The 13,026-nt window shown below is 52.8% G+C and overlaps 1 long non-coding RNA gene across 8 annotated transcripts in view; it reads right to left on the reverse strand.

The window, feature by feature from the left end:
- LOC140410180 (uncharacterized) overlaps nt 1–13,026 on the reverse strand; it is a 424,392-nt gene that overhangs the window by 6,630 nt on the left and 404,736 nt on the right. For 7 of the 8 annotated variants that reach the window (XR_011940524.1, XR_011940526.1, XR_011940529.1 and 4 more), the window contains exons 6-8: nt 3,400–3,533; nt 2,955–3,061; nt 1,668–1,773 (exon numbers count right to left, since the gene is read on the reverse strand). This is a non-coding gene — a long non-coding RNA (uncharacterized lncRNA). The remainder of the gene's footprint in view (nt 1–1,667; nt 1,774–2,954; nt 3,062–3,399; nt 3,534–13,026) is intronic. The other variant, XR_011940530.1, reaches the window with a different exon arrangement.

Here is a 13,026-nt window from a genome sequence, read left to right on the forward strand (position 1 = left end):
CGCTGCCCTTCCCTCCTTCCATTTCTCCATCTCTCTCTCTGTCTGCCTCTCCCTCTCCCAGCCTCCCTCTTTCCCTCAATCTTTTACATTTACAGTGAGCTCGCGGGTGTTTGTAAGTAATAGGGAGCCAGACCAGGAGAGTACACAGCACGATTCCACACACACACACACACAACCTGCTCACGGACAGGGGAACAATTTAAACACTGAAACCAGGAGCAGGCCATTCGGCCCTTCCAAGCTGCTCTGCCATTCATTATCACGGCTGACCATCCAACTCAGTGACCTGTTCTACCCCCCCCCCCCCCACATCCTTTGATCCTCCCCAGAGCTGTATCCTTCTTTAAAACAAGCGAGACAGCAACATTATCCAGGGTGGATCTTTATAAACACAAAATTCACAGATGGTGCAAAATGTGGCCAGGCAGACAGAGAGAGAGAGACAGAGAGAGAAATCCAGTCAACACCTCAAAAAACTCAAAATGCTTCCTGCACATCGCACTGAATCTCTCAATTCATCCCCGTGTGGGGAAAACTGCCAGCAGAATTATCCAGGAATAAAACTTCACCGCAAACCACTTTCATTCACGTCCCTCTCCCAGCAGCTTCACAAGTGGAGGATGGATTTAAAACCCAGCGGCTGCTCCTTTAGGGAGGCACTTTCTGGGTCATCTCTGCCCAGCAAGACTCCAAGGCACCGTTACCAATCTCCGTCCCCTTCTCTCTCTCCCCCTTTACTGTATTCTCTCTCTCTCCTTTCCCTTTCTCTCCTTTCCCTTTCTCTCTCTCCTTTTCCTTTCTCTCTCTCCTTTTCCTTTCTCTCTCTCCTTTTCCTTTCTCTCTCTCCTTTTCCTTTCTCTCTCTCCTTTTCCTTTCTCTCTCTCCTTTTCCTATCTCTCTCTCATTTTCCTTTCTCTCTCTCCTTTCCCATTGTCTCTCTCCTTTCCCTTTCTCTCTCTCTCCTTTCCCATCTGGACCTAACCAGATGGGACACTGTCCTTCCTCCCCCCACTCCCCCTCACTCCTGCTGGGAGCCCCATTCCCCACTGCACCTAACTCTCCCACCGCCGTGTCATGTGTGGATTGGAACATCCCTGGAGAAGTCCCTTCAGTTTCTGAAAGAGTTAAACTGCCTCTTAAAACGAAGAAAAACATTTTTAACATTTAGTTAGCAAACTCCTTCTGAGTTAGCATTAATTTCAAGTCCTGGTTAGCAAGGATTTGTGATTTTACTTGTAAAATACAAGGTAGGAATACATTGTAATTTCTCCAGGGTTCCGCTGTGGGTTTGGATCCTTGCCATTGAACCAGCCGAAATACACAATGCTGTTTATCCCAGTCATGTTCATCTGCTCAGTAACATCTTTCCTCCATGGCACACAGAAAGATCCCAGGAGGTGCAGTCGGCAGTGTTGAGTGTCGTTGACATTTGCTACCAGGTTGCAGAGAGTGGCTGAGGCAGTGAAATCCACCCCACCACACCCCCCCCACCCCACCCCCACCACACATACCTGGGATGCTCAGAATTAATATAACCCTTGTTATTTTGGAACAACATTAGACAGCTTCATATTCCAGATTGGTATTTTACTCTTTGTCACCCACCAAAGGGTTAATGTGTTTGTGTCGAAGTGCAAGGCCGGGGCAGCAATAAAGAGACAACTCACGTGAGTGCGGCCTGTGGAATCGGCCTCAGTCCATCCACGTGTCCTCTGGAGAATAGCCTTTGTCCAAAGATTCCTGGTCGCATTGCAGTCTTCAAATTTCAAATTCCTGGGGAAAAGAGGGAGAAAATTAACTGAAACGCAGGAAAATGTTTAAACTTGTAGCACAGCAAGAGGCCAAGATTCCCCCTCTCAGTTACACCCAAACTCTCAGCAACATCCACCTACAATAATCTGTTATAAACCACAGAATAAAAAAGATTGAGAGACAGTTCCCGCTTCCCTTGTGTTTCTCTTTCTCTCTCTCTCGCTATCTCATTCGGTCTCTATCCCTCTCATTCATATTTCTGTCTCCCTCGTTATCCCTCATCACCCTCCCAGCATTTATTTCTATTTATTTCCCTAATCAGGGTCTCCCCAGAAAGATGTGATGAGACTCCCCATTGCAGTTTGTGGGGTGGTTTTCTTAGATTAAAGGTTTAAAGAGACACTAAAAAGCTGCAGAGAGATGGACAGATAGTGGCAGAAAGCTGGGGAGATAGAGAGGCAAGAATGGAAAGAAGACAGAAAGGGAGAGAAAGCCTCTCTTTTTCACGACCTCCCTCTCCCTCCACCATCTCTGTCTTTCTCCTCTCCCTCTCTCTAATCTCCATTACCCCCCAGCCCCACACTCTTTCTGTACTTCTCTCTCTCTCTCTTTCTATCATTCTAATAGTTGGGAAGGAGAAAGAGAGAGAGAGACAGGGTCACACACAGGAATCCAACATTCACAACCACAGCAAACTAAATTCAAATGACCTCCTGCGAATTTAATTTCACCCTGATACTTGTGTCTCGGCCGAAAACACAGGCTTCATTCCAGAATTATACCCGCTTCAAGTTAAGGGACTTTAATTCTGGGCAATCGAGATTACTTTACAGTCAATGGATCCATTTTAAAAGTGACTCCACTATCGATAATTTTGTGAATTCTGCAGGCAACCTGTGCACAGGGAGAGCCCAACAAATGATGACCACTTTCAAAATTGAGTTCAGAGTTTCTGACCTGAGATTTCTCTCTCTCTCTACCAGATTGCAGAGAGTGGCTGAAACAGTGAAATGCCCTCCCCCACACCGCTCCCCCACCTCCATCCCTGGGACGCTCAGAATTAATATAACCCCTGTTATTTTGGAACAAAATTAGACAGCTTCATATTCCAGATTGGAATTTTACTCTTTGCCGCCCACCAAAGGTTTAATGTGTTTGTGTCTTAAGTGCAAGGCCGGGGCTGCAATAAAGAGACAACTCACGTGAGTGCGGCCTGTGGAGTAGGCCTCAGTCCATCCATCCATGCTCTGGAGAAATACCCTTACCCAAAGATTCCTGCTCACATTGCAGTCTCTCAAAATTCAAATTCCTGGGAAAAGAGGGAGAAAATTAACTAAACCACAGGAAAAGAATGAAGCTATTCAATACAGCGAGAGCCCAGGGTCCCTTTTTCAGTTTTACAACCCCTCAGTAACATCCGAATACAAATAAGTCACAGCTTTCAACCAGAGGTTAAAAAAGATTGAGAGACAATTAATACTCAAAATCTTTTTATTGTCACAATTAGGCTGACATTAATACTGCAATGAAGTTACTGTGAAAATCCCCTTCTCTTGTGTTTCTCGCTGTCTCTCTATCCCTCTTATACATATTTCTGTCTCCCTCCCTCCCTCACTCTCTTTGATCCCTCCAATATTAAAATTAAACCTCAGTCAGGGTAATAACCCGGGTGAAGCCTGCGGACCAGGCCTCAGCCAGCGCTCCCTCGGGAAGAATTCACACTCCTTCGTCCTCCTCACTGGATTCCCGACCCCCTTCCAGTTTTCCAAATAAAAACGCCTCTGGAGAAAAAAAGGAGATAAAATAATTATAAAGGCAATAACAGGGACATTTTAATAAAATATACAAAACAGCACAACAGGAGTCCAACATTTCCAATCTCGAGTCAATCAGTAACATGTCAACACCCAAAATGCACAGCTCAAAACAGGCAGATTGACACACACACTGAAGCAGAGGGGTAATGTTTTCAGTGTAATGAGTTTTTGGTTTGTGAACTGAAGTCCCTCAGATACAGATATATCCTCAGTGAGCTGTGAGCAGACTCCATCCCTAGTCTCTGCCATGAGTGGAATGTCTGTCTCAGAGGACAGCTCTCTATTGACATGTAAATGACTGACGAGAGATACTGATCTCCTTGCTGCTCAGCCCCACACACAAAGAATGTGACTTCAGCCAAACCTTGGCCTTCCCCACACCAGTGTTGTTCACTGAGCAGGCCGGAAAAAATTGGATTAAATGTAATTGTTAGACAGAGACGTTCTTATTTTTTCTACCCAAGTGGATAACCTCACATTGATCCACGTTATACTGCATCTGCCATATCTCTCACTCACTCATTCACTCCCCTCCAATAGGATTGAATCCTAATTTAAAATAGTATTGGGAAATGATTGGAAACAGTTTGGACTGAGATCTCCTCCGTGACCTGTGTGCAGACCCCACCCCCGACTTTCTGTCAGGAATGTCCCCCTCGGTGTGGTTCCTGTGTCTGCTAAGGAAGACAGTTGTCCTGTCTATGGTTATGTTAATTCAGCAGTCAACACGAGATTCAGCAATGTCCTGTCATTATTTCTGTCTTTGGTTTAACATTTGTTTCCCTCTGAATTTCTGACGTGTTTGGAATGACCATTCGCCTGTCGCCTTAGGAAGGCTTTCCATAGAATGAGTAAAAACCAGCAAGAAATCACAGAATGTGAGTTAAACACAACTTCATTTCTGCCTCCATTTTAAGAGAAGATTCCTGGCCACAAAAACAAAGCTCATTGCAAAGTTTAACTTCATATTTTACATGTTGTTTACAGACAGATTTCTTCAATGAGCTGCTCTATAAATATGGATTCAATTTGACTTTTTCTCACTGAGATGTAAAGTTTATTCCTGAATCAATACAGGGTCATCGGCAACAACATCATTTTATTAGACAAGGAGGTTCAATGGGATTTTTCACTGAAATCCACAGATGTCAATTCCTGAGATTGGAATTTATAATGAAACAATTTGGATTCAATGAAAACGGTCAGTTTAATAACCCCAATATCCTGACTGCCTCACGTCCTGGCACCCTCACACCATCACACCCTCATGTCCCCTAACACTCACATCCTGACCCACTCACGTCCCCGAAACCTCACATCCTGACCCGCTGTGTACCTCTTTCTGTGTGTGTCCCTCGCTCTGTCTGTGTGGACCCCTCTCTCTGTCCCTCTCTGTATCCCTCTGTGTCCCTGTCTCTCTCTGTGTCCTTCTATCTCACTCTACCCCTCTCTTTTACTGCGTACCCCTTTCTCTCTGTGTCACTCTCTCTGTGTCCCTCTCCCTCTATGTGTCGCCCTCTCTCTGTCTCTCTCGCTGTGTACCTCTCTCTCTCTGTCCCACTCTCTCTCGCTGTGTCCCTCTCTGTCCCACTCTCTCGCTGTGTCCCCCTCTCTCTCGCTGTGTCCCCCTCTCTGTCGCTGTGTCCCCCTCTCTCTCGCTGTGTCCCCCTCTCTCTCGCTGTGTCCCCCTCTCTCTCGCTGTGTCCCCCTCTCTCTCGCTGTGTCCCCCTCTCTCTCGCTGTGTCCCCCTCTCTCTGTGTGTCCCTCTCTCGCTGTGTCCGTCTCTCTCGCTGTGTCCCCCTCTCTCTCGCTGTGTCCCCCTCTCTCTCGCTGTGTCCCCCTCTCTCTCGCTGTGTCCCCCTCTCTCTCGCTGTGTCCCCCTCTCTCTCGCTGTGTCCCCCTCTCTCTCGCTGTGTCCCCCTCTCTCTCGCTGTGTCCCCCTCTCCCTCGCTGCGTCCCTCTCCCTCGCTGCGTCCCTCTCCCTCGCTGCGTCCCTCTTCCTCGCTGCGCCCCTCGCTCTGCGCCCCTCGCTCTGCGTCCCCAGTGTCTGAGTGATTGTGTAAGTGCGAGTGAGTGTGTATAACAGTGAATGAGTGTGTCAGAGTCAGTGTGGATGTGAGTGTGTCATACAGTGAGTGAGTGTAAGAGTGAGAATTGGTGAGAACTAGTGAGTGTGAGAGTGAGTGAGTACGAGTGAGTGTGTGTAAGTGTGTGAAGAGTGTGTTTGAATAAGAGTGACTGAGTGTATAAGAGTGAGCGTGTGAGTGAATGTGAATGTGCGAGTCTGTGGGCGTGAGTGTGAGTGAGTTGGTGTGTGTGTGTGATTAGTGTGTGAGTGGGTGTGTGAGTGTGAGTGATTGCAAGTGTGGGTGAGTGTGTAAGACTGAGCGAGTTAATGTGTAAAAGTGAGTGAGTATGTGTGTGTAAGAGTGTGTGCGTATGTAAGAATGTGTGTGTAATAGTGAGTGTGAGTGAGGATGTGAGTGAGTGTGAGTATGTAAGATTGTGTGTGTGAGAGTCAGTGTGTAAGAATGATAGTGTTTGTGTAAGTGTGAGTGTAAGAGGATTGTGCAAGCGTGAGTGTGAGTGAGGAATTGTGTGTAAGTCCGTGTGAATGACTGAGTGTGTCTGTGTCTGAGTGAGAGTGATTGAGCGTGTAAGAGTGAGTGAATGTGTGAGTGTGAGTGTATGAGTGAGGATGTGAGTGTCTGAGTATGTATGAGTGAGTGTGTGTGAGTGGGTGTGAATGACTAATTGTGTGTAAGTTAGTGTGAATGAGTGAGCCAATCTGTGTGTGAGCGAGAGTGAGTGCGTGTGTAAGAGTGAGTGAGTAAGTGAATAATTGTGTGTAAGTGAGTGTGAATGACTGAGTGTGTCTGTGTCTGAGTGAGAGTGATTAAGCGTGTAAGAGTGAGTGAATGTGTGAGTGTGAGTGTATGAGTGAGGATGTGAGTGTCTGAGTATGTATGAGTGAGAGTGTGAGTGAATGTGAATGAGTAATTGTGTGTAAGTTAGTGTGAATGAGTGAGTCAGTCTGTGTGTGAGCGAGAGTGAGTGCGTGTGTAAGAGTGAGTGAGTGAGTGAATAATTGTGTGTGAGTGTGAATGAGTGAGTGAGTCTGTGTCTGAGTGAGTGTGTGTGAGTGAGTGAGCGTGTGAGTGCATGTGTGAGGATGTGTGTGTCTGAGTATGTATGACTGAGTGAGTAAGAGTGAGTGTGAGTGAGAGAGTGTGTAAGAGTCAGGGTGTAAGCGTGAGTGTGTGATTCGGTGAGTTAGTGTGTGTGTAAAAGTGAGTGTGGCTGTAAGAGTTAGTGTGAGTGATTGTGTAAGTGTAAGTGTGAATTGGTTAGCATGTGTGAGTATGTGAGTGTGTGTGTAATGGTGAGTGTGTAAGAGTGAGCGAGTCAGTGTGGCGTATGACAGAGTGAGTGATTGTGTAAGTCAGTTTGAGTGTGTGAGTGAGTGTGTGAGAGAGAGTTGGCGTGTAAGAATGAGTGAGTGGATTATTGAGTGTGAAAGAGTGTATCTGTATGTAATAGTGAGCGTGTGATTGACTGTGTTGGGATGAGTGTGAGTGATTATGTAAGAGTGAGTGTGAGTTAGTATGTAAGAGAGAGTGTGTGTTAGCATGTGGGAGTGACAGTGTGTCAGAGTGACAGTGCATGTGAGAGTGAGTGTGTTTAAGACAGTGATTGTGTGTGAGTGGGTGTGTGTGAGTGGGTGTGTGTGAGTGGGTGTGTGTGAGTGGGTGTGTGTGAGTGGGTGTGTGTGTGTGTGTGTGTGTGTGGGTGTGGGTGTGGGTGTGTGGGTGTGTGGGTGTGGGTGTGGGTGTGTGGGTGTGTGGGTGTGTGGGTGTGTGTGTGTGAGTGTGGGTGAGTGGGTGTGGGTGTGGGTGAGTGGGTGTGGGTGTGGCTCACTCGCACGCGCTCACACTGATGCTTACACACACTCACTGTTACACACTCACTCGCTCACTCACACACATGCTTACATTCATTCTTATGCACACATATACTTATTCTTACACACACACTCATTCGTACTCACTCACGCGCACTCACTCACACTCATGTACACACTCCCACTTGCACACTCACGCACTCTTTCTATTTGCGTCTCTCTCTCCCTGTCCCCCCTCTCTCTCCCTGTCCCCCTCTCTCTCCCTGTCCCCCTCTCTCCCTGTCCCTCTCTCTCCCTGTCCCCCTCTCTCACCCTGTCCCCCTCTCTCTCCCTGTCCCCCTCTCTCTCCCTGTCCCCCTCTCTCTCCCTGTCCCCCTCTCTCTCCCTGTCCCCCTCTCTCTCCCTGTCCCCCTCTCTCTCTCCCTGTCCCCCTCTCTCTCTCTCCCTATCCCCCTCTCTCTCTCCCTGTCCCGCTCTCTCTCTCTCCCTGTCCCCCTCACTCTCCCTGTCCCCCTCTCTCTCCCTGTCCCCCTCTCTCTCCCTGTCCCCCTCTCTCCCTGTCCCCCTCTCTCCCTGTCCCCCTCTCTCCCTGTCCCCCTCGCTCTCCCTGTCCCCCTCGCTCTCACTGTCCCCCTCGCTCTCCCTGTCCCCCTCTCTCTCCCTGTACCCCTCTCTCTCCCTGTCCCCCTCTCTCTCTCTCTCTCCCTGTCCCCCTCTCTCTCTCTCTCTCCCTGTCCCCCTCTCTCTCTCTCTCTCCCTGTCCCCCCCTCTCTCTCTCTCTCCCTGTCCCCCTCTCTCTCTCTCCCTGTCCCCCTCTCTCTCCCTGTCCCCCTCTCTCTCCCTGTCCCCCTCTCTCTCCCTGTCCCCCTCTCTCCCTGTCCCCCTCTCTCCCTGTCCCCCTCTCTCCCTGTCCCCCTCGCTCTCCCTGTCCCCCTCGCTCTCACTGTCCCCCTCGCTCTCCCTGTCCCCCTCTCTCTCCCTGTCTCTCTCTCTCTCCCTGTCCCCCTCTCTCTCTCTCTCTCCCTGTCCCCCTCTCTCTCTCTCTCTCCCTGTCCCCCCCTCTCTCTCTCTCCCTGTCCCCCTCTCTCTCTCTCGCTCCCTGTCCCTCTCTCTCTCTCTCTCTCTCCCTGTCCCCCTCGCTCTCCCTGTCCCCCTCTCTCTCCCTGTCCCCCTCTCTCTCCCTGTCCCCCTCTCTCTCCCTGTCCCCCTCTCTCTCCCTGTGCCCCTCTCTCTCCTTGTCCCCCTCTCTCTCCCTGTCCCCCTCTCTCTCCCTGTCCCCCTCTCTCTCCCTGTCCCCCTCTCTCTCCCTGTCCCCCTCTCTCTCCCTCTCTCTCTCTCCCCTTCTCTCTCCCTGCCCCCTCTCTCTCTCCCTGTCCCTCTCTCTCGCTGCGTCCCTCTCTCTCGCTGCGTCCCTCTCTCTCGCTGCGTCCCTCTCTCTCGCTGCGTCCCTCTCTCTCGCTGCGTCCCTATGTCTCTCTGCGTCCCTCTGTCTCGCTGCGTCCCTCTCTCTCGCTGCGTCCCTCTCTCTCTCGCTGCGTCCCTCTGTCTCGCTGCGTCCCTCTCTCTCGCTGCATCCCTCTCTCTCGCTGCGTCCCTCTCTCTCGCTGCGTCCCTCTCTCTCGCTGCGTCCCTCTCTCTCGCTGCGTCCCTCTCCCTCGCTGCCTCCCTCTAATTCGATGCGTCCCTCTATCTCGCTACGTCCCTCTATCTCGCTGCGTCCCTCTATCTCGCTGCGTCCCTCTCCCTCGCTGCATCCCTCTCCCTCGCTGCGTCCCTCTCCCTCGCTGCGTCCCTCTCCCTCGCTGCGTCCCTCTCCCTCGCTGCGTCCCTCTCCCTCGCTGCGTCCCTCTCTCTCGCTGCGTCCCTCTCCAACGCTGCGTCCCTCTCCCTCGCTGCATCCCTCTCCCTCGCTGCGTCCCTCTCCAACGCTGCGTCCCTCTCCCTCGCTGCGTCCCTCTCTCTCGCTGCGTCCCTCTCTCTCGCTGCGTCCCTCTCTCTCGCTGCGTCCCTCTCTCTCGCTGCGTCCCTCTCTCTCACTGCGTCCCTCTCTCTCGCTGCGTCCCTCTCTCTCGCTGCGTCCCTCTCGCTCGCTGCGTCCCTCTCTCTCGCTGCGTCCCTCTCTCTCCCTGGTCCCTCTCTCTCCCTGGTCCCTCTCTCTCCCTGGTCCCTCTGTCTCCCTGCGTCCCTCTGTCTCCCTGCGTCCCTCTGACTCCCTGCGTCCCTCTGTCTGCCTGCGTCCCTCTGTCTCCCTGCGTCCCTCTCTCTCCCTGCGTCCCTCTCTCTCCCTGCGTCCCTCTCTCTCCCTGCGTCCCTCTCTCTCCCTGCGTCCCTCTCTCTCCCTGCGTCCCCCTCTCTCCCTGCGTCCCCCTCTCTCCCTGCGTCCCCCTCTCTCCCTTCGTCCCCCTCTCTCCCTGCGTCCCCCTCTCTCCCTGCGTCCCCCTCTCTCCCTGCGTCCCCTTCTCTCCCTGCGTCCCCCTCTCTCCCTGCGTCCCCCTCTCTCCCTGCGTCTCCCTCTCTCCCTGCGTCTCCCTCTCTCCCTGCGTCCCCCTCTCTCCCTGCGTCCCCCTCTCTCCCTGCGTCCCCCTCTCTCCCTGCGTCCCCCTCTCTCCCTGCGTCCCCCTCTCTCCCTGCGTCCCCCTCTCTCCCTGCGTCCCCCTCTCTCCCTGCGTCCCCCTCTCTCGCTGCGTCCCCCTCTCTCGCTGCGTCCCCCTCTCTCGCTGCGTCCCCCTCTCTCGCTGCGTCCCCCTCTCTCGCTGCGTCCCCCTCTCTCGCTGCGTCCCCCTCTCTCCCTGCGTCCCCCTCCCTCGCTGCGTCCCCCTCCCTCGCTGCGTCCGCCTCCCTCGCTGCGTCCCCCTCCCTCGCTGCGTCCCCCTCCCTCCCTGCGTCCCCCTCCCTCCCTGCGTCCCCCTCTCTCCCTGCGTCCCCCTCTCTCCCTGCGTCCCCCTGCGTCTCCCTCTCTCCCTGCGTCTCCCTCTCTCCCTGCGTCCCCCTCTCTCCCTGCGTCCCCCTCTCTCCCTGCGTCCCCCTCTCTCCCTGCGTCCCCCTCTCTCCCTGCGTCCCCCTCTCTCCCTGCGTCCCCCTCTCTCCCTGCGTCCCCCTCTCTCGCTGCGTCCCCCTCTCTCGCTGCGTCCCCCTCTCTCGCTGCGTCCCCCTCTCTCGCTGCGTCCCCCTCTCTCGCTGCGTCCCCCTCTCTCGCTGCGTCCCCCTCTCTCCCTGCGTCCCCCTCCCTCGCTGCGTCCCCCTCCCTCGCTGCGTCCGCCTCCCTCGCTGCGTCCCCCTCCCTCGCTGCGTCCCCCTCCCTCGCTGCGTCCCCCTCCCTCGCTGCGTCCCCCTCCCTCGCTGCGTCCATCTCCCTCGCTGCGTCCCCCTCCCTCGCTGCGTCCCCCTCCCTTGCTGCGTCCCCCTCCCTCGCTGCGTCCCCCTCCCTCGCTGCGCCCCTCGCTGAGTGTCCCCAGTGTCTGAGTGAGTGTGTAAGTGCGAGTGAGTGTGTATAACAGTGAATGAGTGTGTCAGAGTCAGTGTAGATGTGAGTGTGTCATACAGTGAGTGAGTATAAGAGTGAGAATTGGTGAGAACTAGTGTGTGTGAGTGTGAGAGTGAGTGAGTACGAGTGTGTGTGTGTAAGTGTGTGAAGAGTGTGTTTGAATAAGAGTGACTGAGTGTATAATAGTGAGCGTGTGAGTGAATGTGAATGTGCGAGTCTGTGGGCGTGAGTGTGTGAGTGAGTCGGTGTGTGAGTGATTAGTGTGTGAGTGGGTGTGTGAGTGTGAGTGATTGCAAGTGTGGGTGAGTGTGTAAGATTGACCGAGTTAATGTGTAAAAGTGAGTGAGTATGTGTGTGTAAGTGTGTGCGTATGTAAGAATGTGTGTGTAATAGTGAGTGAGTGAGGATGTGAGTGAGTGTGAGTCTGTAAGATTGTGTGTGTGAGAGTAGTGTGTAAGAATGATAGTGTTTGTGTAAGTGTGATTGTGCAAGCGTGAGTGTGAGTGAGGAATTGAGTGAGTGTGAATGACTGAGTGTGTCTGTGTCTGAGTGAGAGTGATTGAGAGTGTAAGAGTGAGTGAATGTGTGAGTGTGAGTGTATGAGTGAGGATGTGAGTGTCTGAGTATGTATGAGTGAGTGAGTGTGAGTGAATGTGAATGAGTAATTGTGTGTAAGTTAGTGTGAATGAGTGAGTCAGTCTGTGTGAGCGAGAGTGAGTGCGTGTGTAAGAGTGAGTGAGTGAGTGAATAATTGTGTGTAAGTGAGTGTTAATGAGTGACTGAGTCTGTGTCTGAGTGAGTGTGTGTGTGAGTGAGCGTGTGAGTGCATGTGTGAGGATGTGCGTGTCTGAATATGTATGACAGTGAGTGTGAGTGAGAGAGTGTGTAAGAGTGAGTGAGTGAGTGAATAATTGTGTGTAAGTTAGTGTGAATGAGTGAGTGAGTCTGTGTCTGAGTAAGTGTGTGTGAGTGAGTGAGCGTGTGAGTGCATGTGTGAGGATGTGTGTGTCTGAGTATGTATGACAGTGAGTGTGAGTGAGAGAGTGTGTAAGAGTGAGTGTGTGATTGGGTGAGTTAGTGTGTGTGTAAAAGTGAGTTTGGGTGTAAGAGTTAGTGTGAGTGATTGTGTAAGTGCATAAGTGAGTGAGTGTGTAATTGTAAATTTGTTAGCGTGTGTGAGTATGTGAGTGTGTAATGGTGAGTGTGTAAGAGTGAGCGAGTCAGTGTGTGTGTATGTCAGAGTGAGTGATTGTGTAAGTCAGTGTGTGAGTGGGTGTGTGTGAGTGGGTGTGTGTGAGTGGGTGTGTGTGAGTGGGTGTGTGTGAGTAGGTGTGTGTGAGTGGGTGTGTGTGAGTGGGTGTGTGTGAGTAGGTGTGTGTGAGTGTGTGTGTGTGAGTGGGTGAGTGTGTTTAAGACTGAGTGGTTGTGTGAGTGTGTCTGTGTGAGTGGGTGTGTGTGAGTGGGTGTGTGTGTGGGTGTGTGTGTGGGTGTGGGTGAGGGTGAGTGGGTGTGGGTGAGTGGGTGTGGGTGAGTGGGTGTGGGTGAGTGGGTGTGGGTGAGTGGGTGTGGGTGAGTGGGTGTGGGTGAGTGGGTGTGGGTGAGTGGGTGTGGGGGGAGTGGGTGTGGGGGAGTGGGTGTGGGGGAGTGGGTGTCGGTGTGGGGGTGAGTGTGTGTGTGTGTGGGTGGGGGTGAGTGGGTGGGGGTGAGTGGGTGGGGGTGAGTGGGTGGGGGTGAGTGGGTGGGGGTGAGTGGGTGGGGGTGAGTGGGTGGGTGTGGGTGAGTGGGGGTGGGTGAGTGGGTGTGGGTGAGTGGGTGTGGGTGAGTGGGTGTGGGTGAGTGGGGGTGGGTGAGTGGGGGTGGGTGAGTGGGGGTGGGTGGGTGTGAGTGGGTGAGTGGATGTGGGTGAGTGGGTGTGGGTGAGTGGGTGTGTGTGTGGGTGTGTGTGTAGGTGTGTGTGTGGGTGTGGGTGTTTGTGTGTGTGTGGGTGTGGGTGTGTGTGGGTGTGTGTGTGGGTGTGTGTGTGGGTGTGTGTGTGGGTGAGTGGGTGTGGGTGAGTGGGTGGGGGTGAGTGG

The sequence above is a fragment of the Scyliorhinus torazame genome, chromosome 4 (genome assembly GCF_047496885.1).
Source record: "Scyliorhinus torazame isolate Kashiwa2021f chromosome 4, sScyTor2.1, whole genome shotgun sequence".
Taxonomy (NCBI): Eukaryota; Metazoa; Chordata; class Chondrichthyes; order Carcharhiniformes; family Scyliorhinidae; genus Scyliorhinus; species Scyliorhinus torazame.